The sequence below is a fragment of the Diabrotica undecimpunctata genome, chromosome 5 (assembly GCF_040954645.1).
Source record: "Diabrotica undecimpunctata isolate CICGRU chromosome 5, icDiaUnde3, whole genome shotgun sequence".
Taxonomy (NCBI): Eukaryota; Metazoa; Arthropoda; class Insecta; order Coleoptera; family Chrysomelidae; genus Diabrotica; species Diabrotica undecimpunctata.
Genome location: NC_092807.1, coordinates 154027415 through 154048619, shown reverse-complemented (window position 1 = coordinate 154048619; position 21205 = coordinate 154027415). Strand labels below are relative to the sequence as shown.

General features: G+C 31.3%; 1 protein-coding gene across 1 annotated transcript in view; it reads right to left on the bottom strand.

The window, feature by feature from the left end:
* The window catches only part of LOC140442020 (uncharacterized), a 1060727-nt gene extending 1040700 nt beyond the window's left edge, over window positions 1-20027 (bottom strand). Inside the window, exon 1 of the mRNA XM_072533056.1 lies at window positions 19645-20027. The gene's annotated coding sequence lies outside the window, so the exon portion shown is untranslated. The remainder of the gene's footprint in view (window positions 1-19644) is intronic.
* Between the last annotated feature and the right edge of the window lie 1178 nt (window positions 20028-21205).

The following is a 21205-nucleotide window of genomic DNA, read 5'->3' as shown; positions in this document are numbered from 1 at the left end:
CGCTTGAGCCCTACGAAGATGGAGCTCTCTAAGTGCTTTTAATTTGGTTATTTCAGTACGTCCACTTTTCTGTTCTGTTTCAGCTGCTTTCATTTTTGCAGTAATTTCGTCACATTGACTGTAGGTAGCCGATCGCGGATAACCGAAACTAATGTTATATTTTTGTCTTAAAATTTCTCTGTAGCTTTGATAAGAAGTTTTAACTTCCGGATATTTTTCATTAAACAGAAAAAACATTTTCATTATATTTAAAGTTTCAGGCAAGTAGGTTTTACCTTTATTATCATGTAAGCTATAGTGACTACTTCTTGATTTAAATGACTGGATATGATAGTTGCCCGTTTGCCCGTTTTTTGGGGTTCAAATAAAAGCAACCCTTCTTTAAGAAAACCCTCAGAACTTCCAATGCGGGTAATTATAGGCCTTCTCTCTTTTCCCGACGGTGCTTTAACACCTGTAGAGAATCCCTCCAATACAGCTTTGGCCGTTTTGCTGGAGAAAAATCTGCCTCGACGCCGTTACAAAAATCTACCAACGAGTATTTGAAATTTCCAAAAATTCAAAATATATATAGGTACGGTGTTTTCAACATTTGGAAGCTGTCTACTTTAAAAGTAATTGAATAATTACATTACAAAGTAATTAAATAGTTGCTCATGCACATTAAGTACGAATTATTAAAATGCATTTCACGAATGTATGCAATTAAACCAGGTGTAATTACCTTTACCAGGTATAACAATTATTCGTAATTATTAAAATGTAATAGATATCATAAATTTATTTATAAAGACTTGAAGATGTGTATCCTTTTTTGTTCTAAAATAATATTAAATTTATTTAAATGTATATTTCTTTGTTTCTTATATGAATTTTCATATACTATTTGTAAACTAAAAATAATTTGATCAAAATCAGAATTTGATATCACATTGAAAAGCAAATCTTCAATACTTACAATATATTGTTCAACAAAAAATAAATTAGATCTATGAAATTGTAACCTTTCGCGGATCATGGACAAACTGGTTCTATGTAGAATGTTTTTTAACCTTCTGCTTGAATATGCTGGACGTAACTTCAAGTCCTTTGGTATTAGGTTATTGTCTCTACATCTTCGTAAAAATTTGATTGAATTTTGACAATATGCCAGTTTCTTGTAAAGAATTTCCAATCTCCGAAAATTTTGAATAACACTGGGCCCATAACGTTTTTTAATATTGTTCTGAAGCTAGTTTCTTATGGCACTATTTAAATGGAAATAAGCCACCATTAAAGGTTAAAGTACGTTTATTGACGTTTTAATTTCCGCTTTGGAAATCGTTCTCAAAATACAAACATTAGTAAATAATTTACTAACTTATTAAAAAATTATATGGGATTATATTAAATATAAATAATATACATATATATATATATATATATATATATATATATAAAGAAATTTATAGATCAAGCTGAAACCCTAAAGAATTTTGAAATAGTGCGCTATTGGAATATAGCCGCTTTACTGCACGGACATCTGAAATGAAGTATAGTCAAGTTTAATCCTTCACGTTTTTTTCAAGGGGCTTAACTATCAAATATGTTAGTTTACAAATAGAAAATTTTATAACAAACGATCTATATACATGTGGATCTCTAAAATAACGATATCTGAAAAAGATATTTATGCATGTTTGGCAAAATTTCAATGCGGGAACCAAAGTAAAATAGCAAAAACTAAAAGCAGGCTTAATGCGAAAACAACAGCACAAGCGAAGTTTCGTTCTCCAATCCCGGAGATTACGTACGGAATTTTTAAATCTCTATTCGGCTTAAGTGAAAACAGTTGCATATTAAAACAAGTTTTATACCACAAAACGTGTAGTTTATTTCGTTCTCGGATAGAGCTTTATTAAAATTGGGGAGGTCCTCAGAAATATTTAACTTCGTGAGGGTGCAGATTCAATAAATATGTTTACCATAACGTTTTTTGGAAACATTTATGTAAAATTTACAATTATTAATTTAGATTAAGCACTCGAGATCTGACATATAATTTTAAAAATTAAGAAACATTAGATTGTGGGAAAATACAAAAATATACATTTCTTATTAGGAAATTTACCATGTCAAAATGTATTACGACAAAAAAGAATACAACATACTAAAATAATATATAACAATTTAAATTACGATAAAATAACCTTACACCTTAAAATTACACGCATGGAGTCAAATTCAGTATTAAATGGAATTTAGAGGGGGCTAGGATTTATTTTCAATATTTTAAACATATTTTTAAATTTTTTAAAATTGTTTTTAATGTTATAAATATAAATATATTTATAACATCAGTAAATTTTTCAAGAGTATTATCTGAAATTTTGGTACAAAAACATTAAAAATTAAAAAAATGACAGATAATTTTTCCAGATGAACAAAAAGTTACTTTACGGTGTTCATCTTAACTTATAACTTAATCATCTCTTGACAAAAACACAAAAATATTTAGTAAGTTTGTGAGTTTTCCAAAGCACATTATCGAGATATTTTTTATTTTATCATATTTTTTAATTTTAAAAGAAAAAAGACAAATGTTTAGAATTTTCAAAAAATTTTTGTTAAAATTGGACTAATTTGATGTAAAATTAATTATAACAACAAATTGCACAATATTTCGGCTTTGTGCTCTAGTAATTTATTTATAAAAGAAGTGTGCAAAATGTAAGAAGGATCGATCAAGTAGTTTTTGAGATAGAGTAAACAACGAATACTACGTAGAACTACTTACAGAAAACCGTCCCCAATTTCAGGAAGAGAATATAGAACATGCAGGAAATGGGGCATACGACCAGATAGAAATAAGCCTGGCAGAAGTTAAGAGAGTAATCAAGACATTGAAGAACAAAAAAGCCAAAGGACCCGAAGGAATACCAAACGAACTAATTAAAAACGGAACGGAAAAGTTATTCCGCATGCTACATAGAATGTTCGAAAGAGGACTAAATGGAGAAGAAATACCTGCGGAATGGACACAAGCATATCTCACATCCATACATAAGAAAGGAAACAGGAAAAAATGTGAAAACTATAGAGGAATTAGTATAATATCGTGTGTAGGTAGACTTTACGGAAAAATTATTAAAGAAAAACTAGAAACTGAAATAATAGGAAAAATTGGAGAAGACCAAGCAGGGTTCACAGTAGGAAAATCATGCCTAGATCATACGTACACATTAGAACAACTGATAGAGAAGAAAATGGCAAAAGGTAGACCGGTCCATCTGGCCTTTGTTGATCTAAAGAAAGCATATGACTCAATACCTAGAGTCAAATTATGGGAAGCAATGAATGATCTCGGAATCCGACAAACACTAATAAAAGCAGTTAAAGCACTATACAAAGAAAACAAAGTAGCTATTAAATGTGGAAATAAAGCCTACAATACATTTAAGACGACAAAAGGACTTCTACAAGGCTGTGCTACGTTTCCTACTCTGTTTAAAATATTCTTGGAAAAGACACTCAAACGAGAAAGTGCGAAGGAATGGGCATACCAGTAAGAGACGAATACCTATACACCTTAAGTTTTGCCGACGATCAAGTAGTCATCGCATAACATCTCAGCTTTATGCTCAGAAAACTAGAAGAAGAATATAAAAACAACGGAATGGAAATAAACTTAGAGAAAACCGAATACCTAACAACAGAAAACAAGGATATGAGAAACCTAGAGATAGTCGAGGGAAGACAAATAAATGGAACAGATAAATTCAAGTATTTAGGAACCACAATATCGAACCAGGGAATAACAGAAGAAGATATAAACAACAGACTGAGACAAACAAGAAACTGTATAAGACAACTAAACTCAGTGTTGTGGGATAAGAACATTACGATAAAGACAAAAAAGAGAATATATAATACCCTGACAAGAAGTATCTTGACATATGGGTCCAAAAACTGGACAATAAACAAGAGAAATAGAGGTAGAATAAGAGCAGTAGAAATGGAGTTCCTGAGGAGAAGCTGTAGACTTACAAAAAGGGACAGAATTGAAAACGCAGAGATTAAGCGGAGAATGGGAGTGCAATCAGACATAATCGACTATATAGAGGAGAAGAGACTATCCTGGTACGGCCACGTCAGAAGAGCGGACAGAGGACGCTGGATAAATAAAATCACATAATGGAGCCCGATTGGAAGAAGAGAGGAAGACCCCGAAGGCATTCAGAGATAAAATCGACGAGGCTATGGAGAAAAGAACCCTGCGAGATGGAGACTGGAATGACAGGGAAAATTGAAGAAAACGGTTGAGTGAAGAAAGACAGTGAAATCTGTGGAAATCCTTAGTAGTAGTAGTAGTAAACAACGTTTTGAAAAAAAATTGTTTCGAGAAAAACGCAATTAAAAAAAGCTTATTTTTTTTATACTTTCATCTATTCTAGGCTCTTGTAGTAACGTGCTTCCTGCTAAAATATTTAGATTAATTTTTTGCTTCTGCTTTCGATGAACTCTGCCTTTTCTTTGTTGCATCTGCAGCCATTAATCTGGTCAACTTTTGCTAACGATTTTTGTTTAATATAAAATGGTACAGAGTTATTCGAACTAACACTTTGACTTCTATCTTTTTTGGTTAATGTATCTGGTTTGCCTAAAAAAATTATTGACGGAATGTTTTCTGCGACTGAATATTCACTCACTTCTATGCCTTTTGGCCACGTCTGTGGTTAAAAAAGAATATTCTTCAATACTGCAGCTGCCGTTATTCTGAAGGAATTGGATCCATTTTCCTTGTTCTTATACAAAGTGCACGAGAACTTATGTCCGGGGAACTTTGTTTGTAGATATTAATTTTTTGGTACTATAAGATTGTTTATGCTTTGTGGCATAAATCCACACTTTATCTATTGATGCTAGCTCCTCACAATAGCTGTTATTATCTACAGCTTTTATATCCGACCGAGGTTGGTTGACATTTTGATCAAGACTGTGGACATTAATCACAATCATTCATTTTCAAATTTTGTTGTGCCTGCCTTAGTGCGCTTGAGAATTGTTGATTTGTAATTGTTATATTTTCACGTGTCTTGTATACCCTTGATTTTCTTTCCATCTACTTTAGCGACGGAATTAGAAGGATGGTTTCAAAAAAAGGTAACCTTGTCTCTAGGATAGGTAAAAAACTGAAAAATAATTGGGGTTTGCTTAGTAAAAAATGTTTGTAACGCCATCCGTTTTCAAAATACAGGGCGTTGAAGAAAAAAAAAGTTTACGCATTTTTTACGATTTTGCCGAAACTACTGGCAACATTGTAATGAAATTTTATACAAATATGTTTTGGAAGCTAATACATCCCATAAATTTGTTTTTATATCTGATTCTCATAGAGGGCGCTAGTTACACGGATCGTACTAAGTATTAGTCAATATAACTTTTTTAAGAGTATAATTATTAATCAAAATTTCAAGTAAACTTAAACATCATTCAATTTTACACGAAAAAGGTACTCCTGGTAAAACTCGATACTGTGTACCGTTTTCGGAATATTTTGATTTGAAAATTATGAAGTAATAATTGATGCTGGTATAAAATAGTTAGTAATTAAACAAAACTCACAAGAAGAAAATTAAATTAATGACTAAGAACATAAAATAAAATTTAATTACAGTAAGTGTTTAAAATGCCCTCCGTTTTCGCGAATACACAAGTCAATTCTTTTTTCTAAAGATTCCATTAATCTTCTAAACGGTAGGGGATCAGCTATGATGTCATTAAATTGACGTTGAATTCTTTCTTCCAATTCTTGGCGTGAATTTACCTCTGTAGTATAGACTTTTTCCTTAATATACGACCAAACTGCATAGTCCAAAGGGTTAAAATCGCATGACCGAGGAGGCCAATGAATCGGAGCTTCTGCACCTCTACCAATCCATCGATTCGGAAAATGATTACTCAACCAATTACGACATCTTCTATCAAAGTGTGGTGGAGCTCCATCGTGCATATAAAATAAAGATCTTTGATCGTTTAGCGTTAAATCTTCTAATATCTCGAATAAGGAATTGTTTAAAAAATCAAGATACATATCACCATTTAAATTTCCAGGTAGAATATGATAACCTATTAATTTGTTACTTAAAGTTGCTGCCCAACATTAACTTTAAATGAGTGTTGGTAATGTGATACCCTTTTAACTCGTGGATTCTCATCACACCAGTAGTGTGCATTATGGGAGTTAAACATACCTTGTCGCGTAAAGGTGGCCTCGTCCGTAAAAAGAATGCATTTTAAAAAATTTGGATTGTGGGCTGTCCTTTGTTGCAATGTTTCACAAAAATTTACTCTAACCGGTAGATCATCTGACAAGAGCTCTTGGACTTGTCTGTAATGATAAGGATGTAATTGCTGTTTTTTCAGTATCCGCCAAGTACTTGAAGAAGAAGTATTTGTTTGTCTTGCTATATTCCTTACGCTAACTGTTGGATCTTGATCAAGTAAATTTAAAATATTATTTTCTTTATTAAGTGTTCTTCTTGTTCTTGGTCTACCAGAATTTATTTTATTTGGTCTTACATTCCCAGTTTCTCGACAACGTCGTTCAATGGCTCTAAATGTTTTTTTACTTGGTATGTTTCTTCTAGGAAACTTTTGTGCATAACGTGTCACAGCTGCACTAGAACATCCTAAACATTCGCCTAAGGTTAATAACATATCAGTGTATTCAACATTTGAGTACATTTTGATTTGATTTTAAAAATAACAAGGTTTTAAAACTCTAATTATTGTTGATTGATTACATTTTAAAAAATAAATATGGTGGTATATAGTGAAAAGCAACTCATGGGACTTTCGCTTTCAGCAATTCACAATATGATAGTAAAAAGGTTAATTGATCAAAAATCAAAAATGCAAATACTAATGTGACCCGAGATATCTGTTTTACTAGATAGATAGATAGATAGATAGGTTTATTGACTAGTTTCCTAGTAAACACTACATGTCATGTTACAATATAAATAAGTCACTTATGTATACATAGGAAATAACTAAGAAATATTACAAGAACACATAATATAACATATACAGTGAAAAACAAAAATATAAAAAAAAAACAATTCAGTTGGGTGTAAAATAATTTTCATACAAATGGCCACACTAGGAGCTCAAACAAACAAACTCCTATATACTATAGAAACAGTGTTCCAGAATAGAAACAATTGCACAAATTATAATCTATTAAAAAGAGGTTTAATCTTTGTATGTAGGTATATTTAAAAACTGATGGCAGTTACCAGCTGATGTCCGTTTGAAGAGGTTTACTCTCCGGACTCTGGAACTCACGTGAGGCATGGTTATGTGTTGCCTAAAGTTAAATCTGATAAACTATTAAACATCACTCACTTTTAAACAACAACATGTACATTTTTTGCTAATTTCAATTTTTTGTAAAGGGTTGTACCCTATTATTTTGGTGGCTCAGGCATGTTGACCTGCTTTTTAACCTGATGATGGAATTATTATTCTGAAAATGTTTGTGTTTTTTAAAATAGCCCTTTTAAGGGTTTTTAAATATACCTACATACGCTGATGATATCGTCATAATTGGAAGAACCCAAAATGAAGCAGTGGAGGCTTTTACACGTATCAAAAATTCCGCAGAAAACATTGGACTTCTGATTAACATCCAGAAAACTAAATGTATGCTGGCCATATCAAGAATTCAACAAAATAACTTAGAGGTGCAACACGAAACGATAGAATTGGTAGAAGAATTCTGCTACTTAGGATCACTGGTAGACTACAAAAATAACACATCCAACGAGATAAAAAAAGAATATGCGTGGCTAACCGCTGTTAGTTTGGCCTGGGCCCTCAACTAAGAGCGAGAAGTATGTCAATAGCAACAAAGTGCAAACTTTATAAAACAATAATACGCCCAGTGCTCACATACGGATCGGAAACATGGGCAATGACGACCCGAGATGAAGAGTTACTGCGAGTCTTGGAAAGAAAAGTATTGAGGACCATATATGGCGGAGTAAACGAACAGGGTATGTGGAGAAGGCAATATAACTTTGAACTCTATAGACTTTTTGGTGATACAGATATTGTAAAGACCATCAAAATAAACCGCCTAAGGTGGGTGGGCCACGTTATGCGGATGGATGAGAGTGATCCCACTAAAATACCTACGCTAAACAGGCCGGTCGGAAGAAGAAGAAGGGGGCGACCTAAACTCAGATATCTGGACGATGTACAGGAAGATCTGAGGGAGATTGGAGTGAGGGGCTGGAGAAGATAGGGAAGGATGGAAGAATGTTTTAAAGCAGGCCAAGGCTCACGAAGGGCTGTAGCGCCAACTGATGATGAGAATATTATGAACAGTTAACAAACTTTTAGATATATATATATATATATATCTATATATATATATATATATCTATATATATATATATATATATATATATATATATATATATATATATATATATATATATATATATATATATATATATATATATATATATATATATATATATATATATATTGAAGGTAAAGGAAGAATTTCATGTTTTAAAGAAGGGTTTGCAGCTAACGCGATATTCTGCTGAGTCAAAAATTCGGATTGCTGCTTTTTGAAAAGTGAAAATTTGTATAGGACGATTTTCTTCAAAGAACTATGCAATATGTTAGAATACTATGAACCATTCTAAAATAAACTGATCTAAGAATATCTTAATTTACAAAACACAGAAGTAGCTAGTTTTCGCATGGCAAAAATCTGGCTTCTTACACAATCCTTCAATATGGTGCGACCAGTTCAACCTTGTATCCATACTAACACCTAGTAACTTTACTGGTTCAGATGGTTTAACTCATCTATCAGAACTAAATACTATTGTCTGGGTTTTCTGCTCGTTTAACTTAAGTTTGTTACAGTTAAACCAGAATTTAGATTTTTCTAATATTTCCTGACTCTAATCAGTTTTATCTCTACATAATAAGGTTGTGTCATCTGCAAAATGAACACAGTTGGTATTTTCAAACGCACTTAGAAAATCATTTATATATATCAAGAATAGCAGAGGTTTTAAAACTGATCCTTGTGGTACTCCGGTTGAAACTGGTAGAGGATTAGATTCATGATTATTACATATAACAATCTATGTTCTTCCTGTAAGATATGATTTTAAAAGGTTTAAAATTTCATAGTACTCCAATTTAATAAATAGTGTTTAAATATCCACACAATCAAAAGCTTTAGTAAGGTCACACATTAATCCATTATTAGGTTCACCTGCATCAAAACGGTGTAAAATATGTTCTATTAATTCTAATAAAGCTTTAGTTGTTGAGTATTTTTTTCTAAAACCAAATTAAGAGCTAGATTGATTTGTTATCCAAATAATTTGTTATACAAACTTTAATTAAGATTTCAAAAATTTTACTTATTATTGGTACTATGATCATAGGTCTGTAACTGTCTAGAGCATTTTAATTTCCTTTTTTATGAAATGTAATTACTTTTGATATTTTGAATACATCAGGCCAGTAACCCTCGTTAATACGTTTGTTAAATATTATTGTGAGTGGTTCAATAATTATATCTAGAGATGCCTTAATAATTTTACTGTTAAAACCATAGTAGTCAACACATTTTAGGTTGGAATTTTTTAATTTGTGTATGCATTCTTTCACATCAGATGCTACTATTGGAGCCATAAGGAACAAACTCAATGTGGCTATGAACTTATTGAAATATTGCTATATTGCCTAAGGAATTGATAACATCACACACCAACAAACCATTATTATTTCGGAGAGAAAATGACACCACAGATTTTAAAATTTGAAATCACGACGAGAAAAGGAGTCGATACTGTGGATCAATTATGTAGTTTACACAATACGTCCAGAAATAGTAGAACGTGGCCACTTACTTTTTTTTTCATTTTTGAAAGTGGCATATATAAACGCATTTGTGGTTTATTGCATGAACAACAAATTATGCGGAGTCGACTAGTTTAAAAAAAATGTTCATGCGTTTGTTAAATAATTATCAATCGCAAAGGCTAGAAAAAAATATTCCCAACAAAATAAGTTATGGATTAAAGAGATTGGGAGAAGAAGAAGAAGAAATAGCAATTCTGTCTATTGAAACCAAAGCCGCAGATGTAGTGCATGTCCTCGTGGTAACGACCGGAAATCAAAATATTTTTGTAAAATGTGTAAAAGTAGCGTGTAACCTGTGAATATATTATGCAAAACTTTCTATTTTATAATTTCTATATTTTATAATTCTAATTGTTATAAATTAGGTTTTATTTATATCCTTTTTATAGAAAATAAAATTCCGCAATGTGATATGCTCTATTATGCTCCAAAAAACACATAAAATGTAAAATTGTAAATTTTGGGTCTATTAGACCCTAATGCGGCTTCAATAATTGGTCGCACTACTGCAAAGTTGAGCGTTTATAGTTATATACACCTTAGATTTTTACTTGGAAATAACTGTTTATTGAACTGAAAATTTTACTATAAAAAATAATATTTATGTGATGATTGCTAGGTTTTGGTAATAATAGTTATTGTTAGCCTTCGGCAAATATGCATATTGCATATTTTGCATATTGTGCATATTTTATGCAAATATTTCATATTTTGGCATATTTGTATAAAAGTTTGCATAAAGTGCATAAAAGTTCAGATTTTTATACTGTATTTGAAAATTTTTAAACATACCAATTTATTTCAATTCTTGTATAAAATTTTGTAGTCATTTTAATCAAGAAATGATCTAAGTACGTAATCTCTACAGCTACAAAACATTTACAATTTCAAAGAAGATCAATTTAAGTAGCCCTCAACATTCTTAGAAAGTCTCGGTCACTGAGGCATTCAGTTATTGGATAATCGCTAAGGGTTCGCTCATTTGCATTTTATGATCTAATCCCCAAATCTATCTACAATTTATTGTATCTTAACAGCAGGTAAACGGCTAATAGTTTTGTTCCTAATTTAGGGATTTTCCAAAAAATCCCAGTTTATTGAATTAGGTACCTAAACATTTCTAATTTGATGCTCTGATTTGTAAATCATTTTTGTTTTGATATTCAAAGCGTAAAACACTCGTTGTGCGTAACAAAAAGGAAGATTGTGATTTTATAATAATGCCTAAAACAACCAGTGCTTCAACTTGGATTAAACCTTATATGGAGCTGTCTATGGATATGGGAAAAGTCTGTGGCAAAATTGTAAGTATCTAATATTTTCTATTAAATATCTAATATTTCATACATACAGGGTGTTTCCAAATGACACTTACAACGTTTGACTGTAGATACTTCTCGAAAAATTGAACAAAACGATATAGTTAATGAGGGGTCAAACTTATTTACTTTTCGATTCGAGATACAGGGTGTTAAAATTAAAAAAAATTAAATTCTTTCAGTTAATAACAACAATAACTTTAAAACCAATAAACGTATTTACTTGAAATTTAGTACTTGTAGGTTGTTTTTAAATGAAAAATAGCTTCCTTTAGTGAGAAAAAATTGTCCATGGTACAATACAATGGTGTGTATTTAATAAAATTTTTCACCTTTACTTTTTTTTATGAAGTCAGCTATTCTAAAACACAATTATTTTTATTGTAATTGAATTAACAAAAAAAAAAACTTTTGTTGAATTTTAAAATAAGTTATATGATGTACTAATGGTTAGTAACAAAAACTAATTTGTGGATTAATACTGCATTTAAAACACTTAGCGAGTGTTTTTTTTTCCAAACCTGTTATTTGATTAACCAAAAACACCTTGTATATTTTTATATTTTAAATTTAGGGTTAAAATAAAGGTTTTTATTTTTATTTATAGATAGCATGTGAGAAGAAATTTCAGATAGACCAACCTGTGAGAACTGCTTCACACATTGCAAAAAAAGGAAAAATAGGAGGAAAACATCAAACTTCAATGGCTAAATGTTTCCAATCTACTTCAAAAAAATTAGATGAGCAAGAAACTTTTAATGAAGACTTGTGTCGCGCATTATGTCTGCAAACATACCGCTTTCAAAATTAGCAAATGTAAATTTTAGTTCGTTTCTAAAAAAATATTGCAAACTTAATGTTCCAAGTGATCGGTCTCTAAGAAGAAATAATGTGAACGGGCTATACTCGTCGGTGTTAATTAATATTAAGGAAGAAATTGCAGTTAATTATTTTTACATATCTGTAGACGAAACCACTGATTCCTCAGGAAAGTATATTGCTCATTTATTGATTGGTGTTCTTAAAGAAGATACCTTACCAAAATCTCATCTTCTGCCAGCAACTTGAGAAAACAAATGCTTTAACAATTTCGCGTTTTATACAAGAAACATTAGCAACTGTTTTTCTTCCGACAACTATTCCTTCTAATAAATTACTGCTTATTTTATCGGATGCTGCTCCTTATACGGTGAAAGCAGGACAAAATTTAAAAATATTTTTCCCAGATTTAATACATGTTACTTGTGTAGCGCATGGACTAAACAGGAATTAGCTTATGTAGTTTCCTAGTAAACACTACATGTCATGTTACAATATAAATAAGTCACTTATGTATACATAGGAAATAACTAAGAAATATTACAAGAACACATAATATAACATATACAGTGAAAAACAAAAATATAAAAAAAAAACAATTCAGTTGGGTGTAAAATAATTTTCATACAAATGGCCACACTAGGAGCTCAAACAAACAAACTCCTATATACTATAGAAACAGTGTTCCAGAATAGAAACAATTGCACAAATTATAATCTATTAAAAAGAGGTTTAATCTTTGTATGTAGGTATATTTAAAAACTGATGGCAGTTACCAGCTGATGTCCGTTTGAAGAGGTTTACTCTCCGGACTCTGGAACTCACGTGAGGCATGGTTATGTGTTGCCTAAAGTTAAATCTGATAAACTATTAAACATCACTCACTTTTAAACAACAACATGTACATTTTTTGCTAATTTCAATTTTTTGTAAAGGGTTGTACCCTATTATTTTGGTGGCTCAGGCATGTTGACCTGCTTTTTAACCTGATGATGGAATTATTATTCTGAAAATGTTTGTGTTTTTTAAAATAGCCCTTTTAAGGGTTTTTAAATATACCTACATACGCTGATGATATCGTCATAATTGGAAGAACCCAAAATGAAGCAGTGGAGGCTTTTACACGTATCAAAAATTCCGCAGAAAACATTGGACTTCTGATTAACATCCAGAAAACTAAATGTATGCTGGCCATATCAAGAATTCAACAAAATAACTTAGAGGTGCAACACGAAACGATAGAATTGGTAGAAGAATTCTGCTACTTAGGATCACTGGTAGACTACAAAAATAACACATCCAACGAGATAAAAAAAGAATATGCGTGGCTAACCGCTGTTAGTTTGGCCTGGGCCCTCAACTAAGAGCGAGAAGTATGTCAATAGCAACAAAGTGCAAACTTTATAAAACAATAATACGCCCAGTGCTCACATACGGATCGGAAACATGGGCAATGACGACCCGAGATGAAGAGTTACTGCGAGTCTTGGAAAGAAAAGTATTGAGGACCATATATGGCGGAGTAAACGAACAGGGTATGTGGAGAAGGCAATATAACTTTGAACTCTATAGACTTTTTGGTGATACAGATATTGTAAAGACCATCAAAATAAACCGCCTAAGGTGGGTGGGCCACGTTATGCGGATGGATGAGAGTGATCCCACTAAAATACCTACGCTAAACAGGCCGGTCGGAAGAAGAAGAAGGGGGCGACCTAAACTCAGATATCTGGACGATGTACAGGAAGATCTGAGGGAGATTGGAGTGAGGGGCTGGAGAAGATAGGGAAGGATGGAAGAATGTTTTAAAGCAGGCCAAGGCTCACGAAGGGCTGTAGCGCCAACTGATGATGAGAATATTATGAACAGTTAACAAACTTTTAGATATATATATATATATATCTATATATATATATATATATCTATATATATATATATATATATATATTTATATATATATATATATATATATATATATATATATATATATATATATATATATATATATATATATATTGAAGGTAAAGGAAGAATTTCATGTTTTAAAGAAGGGTTTGCAGCTAACGCGATATTCTGCTGAGTCAAAAATTCGGATTGCTGCTTTTTGAAAAGTGAAAATTTGTATAGGACGATTTTCTTCAAAGAACTATGCAATATGTTAGAATACTATGAACCATTCTAAAATAAACTGATCTAAGAATATCTTAATTTACAAAACACAGAAGTAGCTAGTTTTCGCATGGCAAAAATCTGGCTTCTTACACAATCCTTCAATATGGTGCGACCAGTTCAACCTTGTATCCATACTAACACCTAGTAACTTTACTGGTTCAGATGGTTTAACTCATCTATCAGAACTAAATACTATTGTCTGGGTTTTCTGCTCGTTTAACTTAAGTTTGTTACAGTTAAACCAGAATTTAGATTTTTCTAATATTTCCTGACTCTAATCAGTTTTATCTCTACATAATAAGGTTGTGTCATCTGCAAAATGAACACAGTTGGTATTTTCAAACGCACTTAGAAAATCATTTATATATATCAAGAATAGCAGAGGTTTTAAAACTGATCCTTGTGGTACTCCGGTTGAAACTGGTAGAGGATTAGATTCATGATTATTACATATAACAATCTATGTTCTTCCTGTAAGATATGATTTTAAAAGGTTTAAAATTTCATAGTACTCCAATTTAATAAATAGTGTTTAAATATCCACACAATCAAAAGCTTTAGTAAGGTCACACATTAATCCATTATTAGGTTCACCTGCATCAAAACGGTGTAAAATATGTTCTATTAATTCTAATAAAGCTTTAGTTGTTGAGTATTTTTTTCTAAAACCAAATTAAGAGCTAGATTGATTTGTTATCCAAATAATTTGTTATACAAACTTTAATTAAGATTTCAAAAATTTTACTTATTATTGGTACTATGATCATAGGTCTGTAACTGTCTAGAGCATTTTAATTTCCTTTTTTATGAAATGTAATTACTTTTGATATTTTGAATACATCAGGCCAGTAACCCTCGTTAATACGTTTGTTAAATATTATTGTGAGTGGTTCAATAATTATATCTAGAGATGCCTTAATAATTTTACTGTTAAAACCATAGTAGTCAACACATTTTAGGTTGGAATTTTTTAATTTGTGTATGCATTCTTTCACATCAGATGCTACTATTGGAGCCATAAGGAACAAACTCAATGTGGCTATGAACTTATTGAAATATTGCTATATTGCCTAAGGAATTGATAACATCACACACCAACAAACCATTATTATTTCGGAGAGAAAATGACACCACAGATTTTAAAATTTGAAATCACGACGAGAAAAGGAGTCGATACTGTGGATCAATTATGTAGTTTACACAATACGTCCAGAAATAGTAGAACGTGGCCACTTACTTTTTTTTTCATTTTTGAAAGTGGCATATATAAACGCATTTGTGGTTTATTGCATGAACAACAAATTATGCGGAGTCGACTAGTTTAAAAAAAATGTTCATGCGTTTGTTAAATAATTATCAATCGCAAAGGCTAGAAAAAAATATTCCCAACAAAATAAGTTATGGATTAAAGAGATTGGGAGAAGAAGAAGAAGAAATAGCAATTCTGTCTATTGAAACCAAAGCCGCAGATGTAGTGCATGTCCTCGTGGTAACGACCGGAAATCAAAATATTTTTGTAAAATGTGTAAAAGTAGCGTGTAACCTGTGAATATATTATGCAAAACTTTCTATTTTATAATTTCTATATTTTATAATTCTAATTGTTATAAATTAGGTTTTATTTATATCCTTTTTATAGAAAATAAAATTCCGCAATGTGATATGCTCTATTATGCTCCAAAAAACACATAAAATGTAAAATTGTAAATTTTGGGTCTATTAGACCCTAATGCGGCTTCAATAATTGGTCGCACTACTGCAAAGTTGAGCGTTTATAGTTATATACACCTTAGATTTTTACTTGGAAATAACTGTTTATTGAACTGAAAATTTTACTATAAAAAATAATATTTATGTGATGATTGCTAGGTTTTGGTAATAATAGTTATTGTTAGCCTTCGGCAAATATGCATATTGCATATTTTGCATATTGTGCATATTTTATGCAAATATTTCATATTTTGGCATATTTGTATAAAAGTTTGCATAAAGTGCATAAAAGTTCAGATTTTTATACTGTATTTGAAAATTTTTAAACATACCAATTTATTTCAATTCTTGTATAAAATTTTGTAGTCATTTTAATCAAGAAATGATCTAAGTACGTAATCTCTACAGCTACAAAACATTTACAATTTCAAAGAAGATCAATTTAAGTAGCCCTCAACATTCTTAGAAAGTCTCGGTCACTGAGGCATTCAGTTATTGGATAATCGCTAAGGGTTCGCTCATTTGCATTTTATGATCTAATCCCCAAATCTATCTACAATTTATTGTATCTTAACAGCAGGTAAACGGCTAATAGTTTTGTTCCTAATTTAGGGATTTTCCAAAAAATCCCAGTTTATTGAATTAGGTACCTAAACATTTCTAATTTGATGCTCTGATTTGTAAATCATTTTTGTTTTGATATTCAAAGCGTAAAACACTCGTTGTGCGTAACAAAAAGGAAGATTGTGATTTTATAATAATGCCTAAAACAACCAGTGCTTCAACTTGGATTAAACCTTATATGGAGCTGTCTATGGATATGGGAAAAGTCTGTGGCAAAATTGTAAGTATCTAATATTTTCTATTAAATATCTAATATTTCATACATACAGGGTGTTTCCAAATGACACTTACAACGTTTGACTGTAGATACTTCTCGAAAAATTGAACAAAACGATATAGTTAATGAGGGGTCAAACTTATTTACTTTTCGATTCGAGATACAGGGTGTTAAAATTAAAAAAAATTAAATTCTTTCAGTTAATAACAACAATAACTTTAAAACCAATAAACGTATTTACTTGAAATTTAGTACTTGTAGGTTGTTTTTAAATGAAAAATAGCTTCCTTTAGTGAGAAAAAATTGTCCATGGTACAATACAATGGTGTGTATTTAATAAAATTTTTCACCTTTACTTTTTTTTATGAAGTCAGCTATTCTAAAACACAATTATTTTTATTGTAATTGAATTAACAAAAAAAAAAACTTTTGTTGAATTTTAAAATAAGTTATATGATGTACTAATGGTTAGTAACAAAAACTAATTTGTGGATTAATACTGCATTTAAAACACTTAGCGAGTGTTTTTTTTTCCAAACCTGTTATTTGATTAACCAAAAACACCTTGTATATTTTTATATTTTAAATTTAGGGTTAAAATAAAGGTTTTTATTTTTATTTATAGATAGCATGTGAGAAGAAATTTCAGATAGACCAACCTGTGAGAACTGCTTCACACATTGCAAAAAAAGGAAAAATAGGAGGAAAACATCAAACTTCAATGGCTAAATGTTTCCAATCTACTTCAAAAAAATTAGATGAGCAAGAAACTTTTAATGAAGACTTGTGTCGCGCATTATGTCTGCAAACATACCGCTTTCAAAATTAGCAAATGTAAATTTTAGTTCGTTTCTAAAAAAATATTGCAAACTTAATGTTCCAAGTGATCGGTCTCTAAGAAGAAATAATGTGAACGGGCTATACTCGTCGGTGTTAATTAATATTAAGGAAGAAATTGCAGTTAATTATTTTTACATATCTGTAGACGAAACCACTGATTCCTCAGGAAAGTATATTGCTCATTTATTGATTGGTGTTCTTAAAGAAGATACCTTACCAAAATCTCATCTTCTGCCAGCAACTTGAGAAAACAAATGCTTTAACAATTTCGCGTTTTATACAAGAAACATTAGCAACTGTTTTTCTTCCGACAACTATTCCTTCTAATAAATTACTGCTTATTTTATCGGATGCTGCTCCTTATACGGTGAAAGCAGGACAAAATTTAAAAATATTTTTCCCAGATTTAATACATGTTACTTGTGTAGCGCATGGACTAAACAGAGTTGCAGAGGAGATACGAAAAAAGTTTCCTCTTGTAAATACCATGATATCCAGTGTCAAAAAAAGTATTTCTTAAATCTCCTATAAGAATTCAACTTTATAAAGAAATGCTACCCAACATTCCTCTTCCACTACAATCTATTTTAACGCGATGGGGAACATGGTTAGAAGCAGCTAATTTTTATGCAGATCATTTTGTTAAAATAAAGAACATAATTAATACGTTAACAGATGAAAGTTCCCAATCTCTTTTGGACTCTAAACAAACTTTTCAGAGTAACTTGCTTCAACAAAAACTTTCATTTATAAAATCAAATTTTAGTTTTGTTCAAAAAACAATTACTCAGTTAGAATCACCAAAACTGTCATTGTTCGAAAGTACAGCATTAATAAAAGAATTTGCGTCATGTTGTCGGAACGTTAGAGGTAATATTGGAAAAGATATTTTAAAAAATTTGAAGCTACTATGGAAAAAAATAAAGGTTACCATATTCTTTCTGAAGTAGTTAGTGTTATAGCTGGAAATATTTCGGAAACAATTAATTTAGAACCAAATGTTTTGGTTAGTTTGAAAAATGCTCCCGTTACATCAGTTGATGTTGAACGAAGTTTTTCCATATATAAATATATGTACTCAGACAGAAGCCACAAGTTTTTGTTAGAAAATTTTGAACACCACTTGGTCATTTATTGTTACCATAATTCTAAATAAGTTTATTCATACTTAAAAATGATGTAGTTACTTAAAATAAATGTAAATCTTAATGAATAGTAGGAAATATTTAGTTATGTACACTTTTTTTTTAAATAAAATTGTTACTATTTTACGATTTTTTTATTTATTTGTATGCATATTTTGTAAAAAATTTGCATATTTTCGGGTAAACACGTGCATATTTATGCGCATATTTTCTACATTTTTATTTGAATATTTGCCGAAGTCTAATTATGATACATGTTACATGGTGTAAATGATAAATATTTTATATGTTACTATATTATGTTTTTCCTGGTAGTTTGTAACTTAAAGCTAAAGGCCAAGGTAAAATAATTGTCGTAGTTAAACTTCATCCTATGATAAAGTATCATATCCTTCATATAGCTACAGCTAGAATTTTGTTGTACGTTAATCGAAAAATTACAGAAATAAAACAATATTAAAGACAAACATGACAAAATATAAAAATATCCATTTCTAGTCAATAGTGTAATAGTGAAACATAAAATATTCTATATAAGTTATGTTGAAAGACATTTGATATAAATATTTTTTTTTATTAAAAAGTAAATATTATGCCGCTGGGTTTGTTTTATGTAAAAGGTTTATCTTAATAATGATATCAACGTAATGGCAGTTAATTATTAGTTTTTAATACATAATTTGTAATGAACATTGGCCATATTGTATACATTATAATAAAGGTAAACTATCCGGTAATGGTCCGGACTAAAACACCTGTAGTACATAGAAGTAGCAGATTATTTTGGTAATTGCCATATAGATATAATTATTTAGGTATATATCTTAAATATGCAAAGAAAATAGAGAAAACCCACCGGTATGGAGGCTTTTTCCTCGGCGGTGGCCTCCCCATTGGGCGGCACATGTCCAGCTTTTGTCACTAGCCCCGCTGGTACACGCACTGTGAGGCAGTCTTTGACCCCCCACTCACACGTGGTCGCTTACAATAACAACACTCAGTACATCACCCTTTCACTCCTCACCACGTCGTATGATTGGTCGACACTCGAACGCGGCAAACTACCGTTACACGGCACATAACCTCAAAAAATCCGGTCTTTAAAAGACGTTTCAGAAACGTCGCTGTCCCTCTTCAGGCACGTGAAGCCGAAAATTCGGTGGTATGTGTTTGTGTGTTGTGATCTCGCGTGTTGTTTTGTCTCTGGATCAGCTGAGCACCATACGCCGAGGCTGGTTATTCGGCACTAACAACGACGCCGCTATCGAACGATGCTTGCGTCACGGAGCAAGTTCGCGCGCCGACGCCTCGCAATCTACTACCTGCTGCTTGTCGCGTCGTTTGCGCGCACTTGAAATCTCGCATGCTAATAAATTATTGCGATTTCGGCTGTTTTATCATATATTATCGACAGGGATGGCCTGTGGGGTGAGTAGGCGGTTTTTGCTACACGGGAATGCTGAGCAAGGGAATTAGCTTATCAGTGTATTAGGGTACAATTTAATTAAAAAATCGTTTTTCATCCGTTTCAACTCATTTATTTATTTAATAAAAAAGTTTGGCGATATAAAAATACATATTACATTTAAAAATATTTATTTTTTAATTGAAAATAAAACTTACTTACTTAATCAGTAGAACTCATTTGTACCTTTCGGTGTTGGGCCGTTTACAATACAATTCATTAAATTACAATATTTGACAGTCTTCAGAGGTGTCCTAGCTCTTAACAAACTTTCTCCATTCCTTCCTATTGGATGCCATCTGTGTTGCTTCCTGCCAAGTCTTACCCTTACTCTGCAGTATCTGCGAGATGTCACTGTTCCATTCTTTAATGGGTCTTCCTCTTCTGTTCTTCTTTTCTTTTTACGTCTATTATTGTCCATCCGGGTTAGATGTCCGAACCATGCCAATTTTTTCTCTTTGATTGACTCGAGTATCGGTTTGATTTTGAGTCTTTCTCTTATTTCTTCATTTCTGATTCTATCAGTTCTTTTTACTCCTATCGTTCTTCTTGGTATTTCATCTCTGCTGTGAAAATAAAAACAATCATTTAAACATGCAATCATAGTTAATGGAATAACTTAAGGTAACAAAATATACTTCATCTGTTAAACTTTTAATGCGAATAAAGTAAATGATTTAAGATGAAATATTTCGTAATGAGCTTGTATCGCCAGAATATAAACAACAACCTTAGTTTTGAAATAAACTAACTTTATAGCATATTTATGGAATGTTTACCACTGGAAGAACACACCTATTTTTTTAATATAAACCGCACACGTGGGTATCAGATACGGAATCATTTTTGTAAAGAAATAAAAAATTATTTCATGGTATCCAGAGACTAATCACTATTAAACACACAAGAATAATTAAACCAATCATTTTATTATCTCCCTCTTAATTGTGGC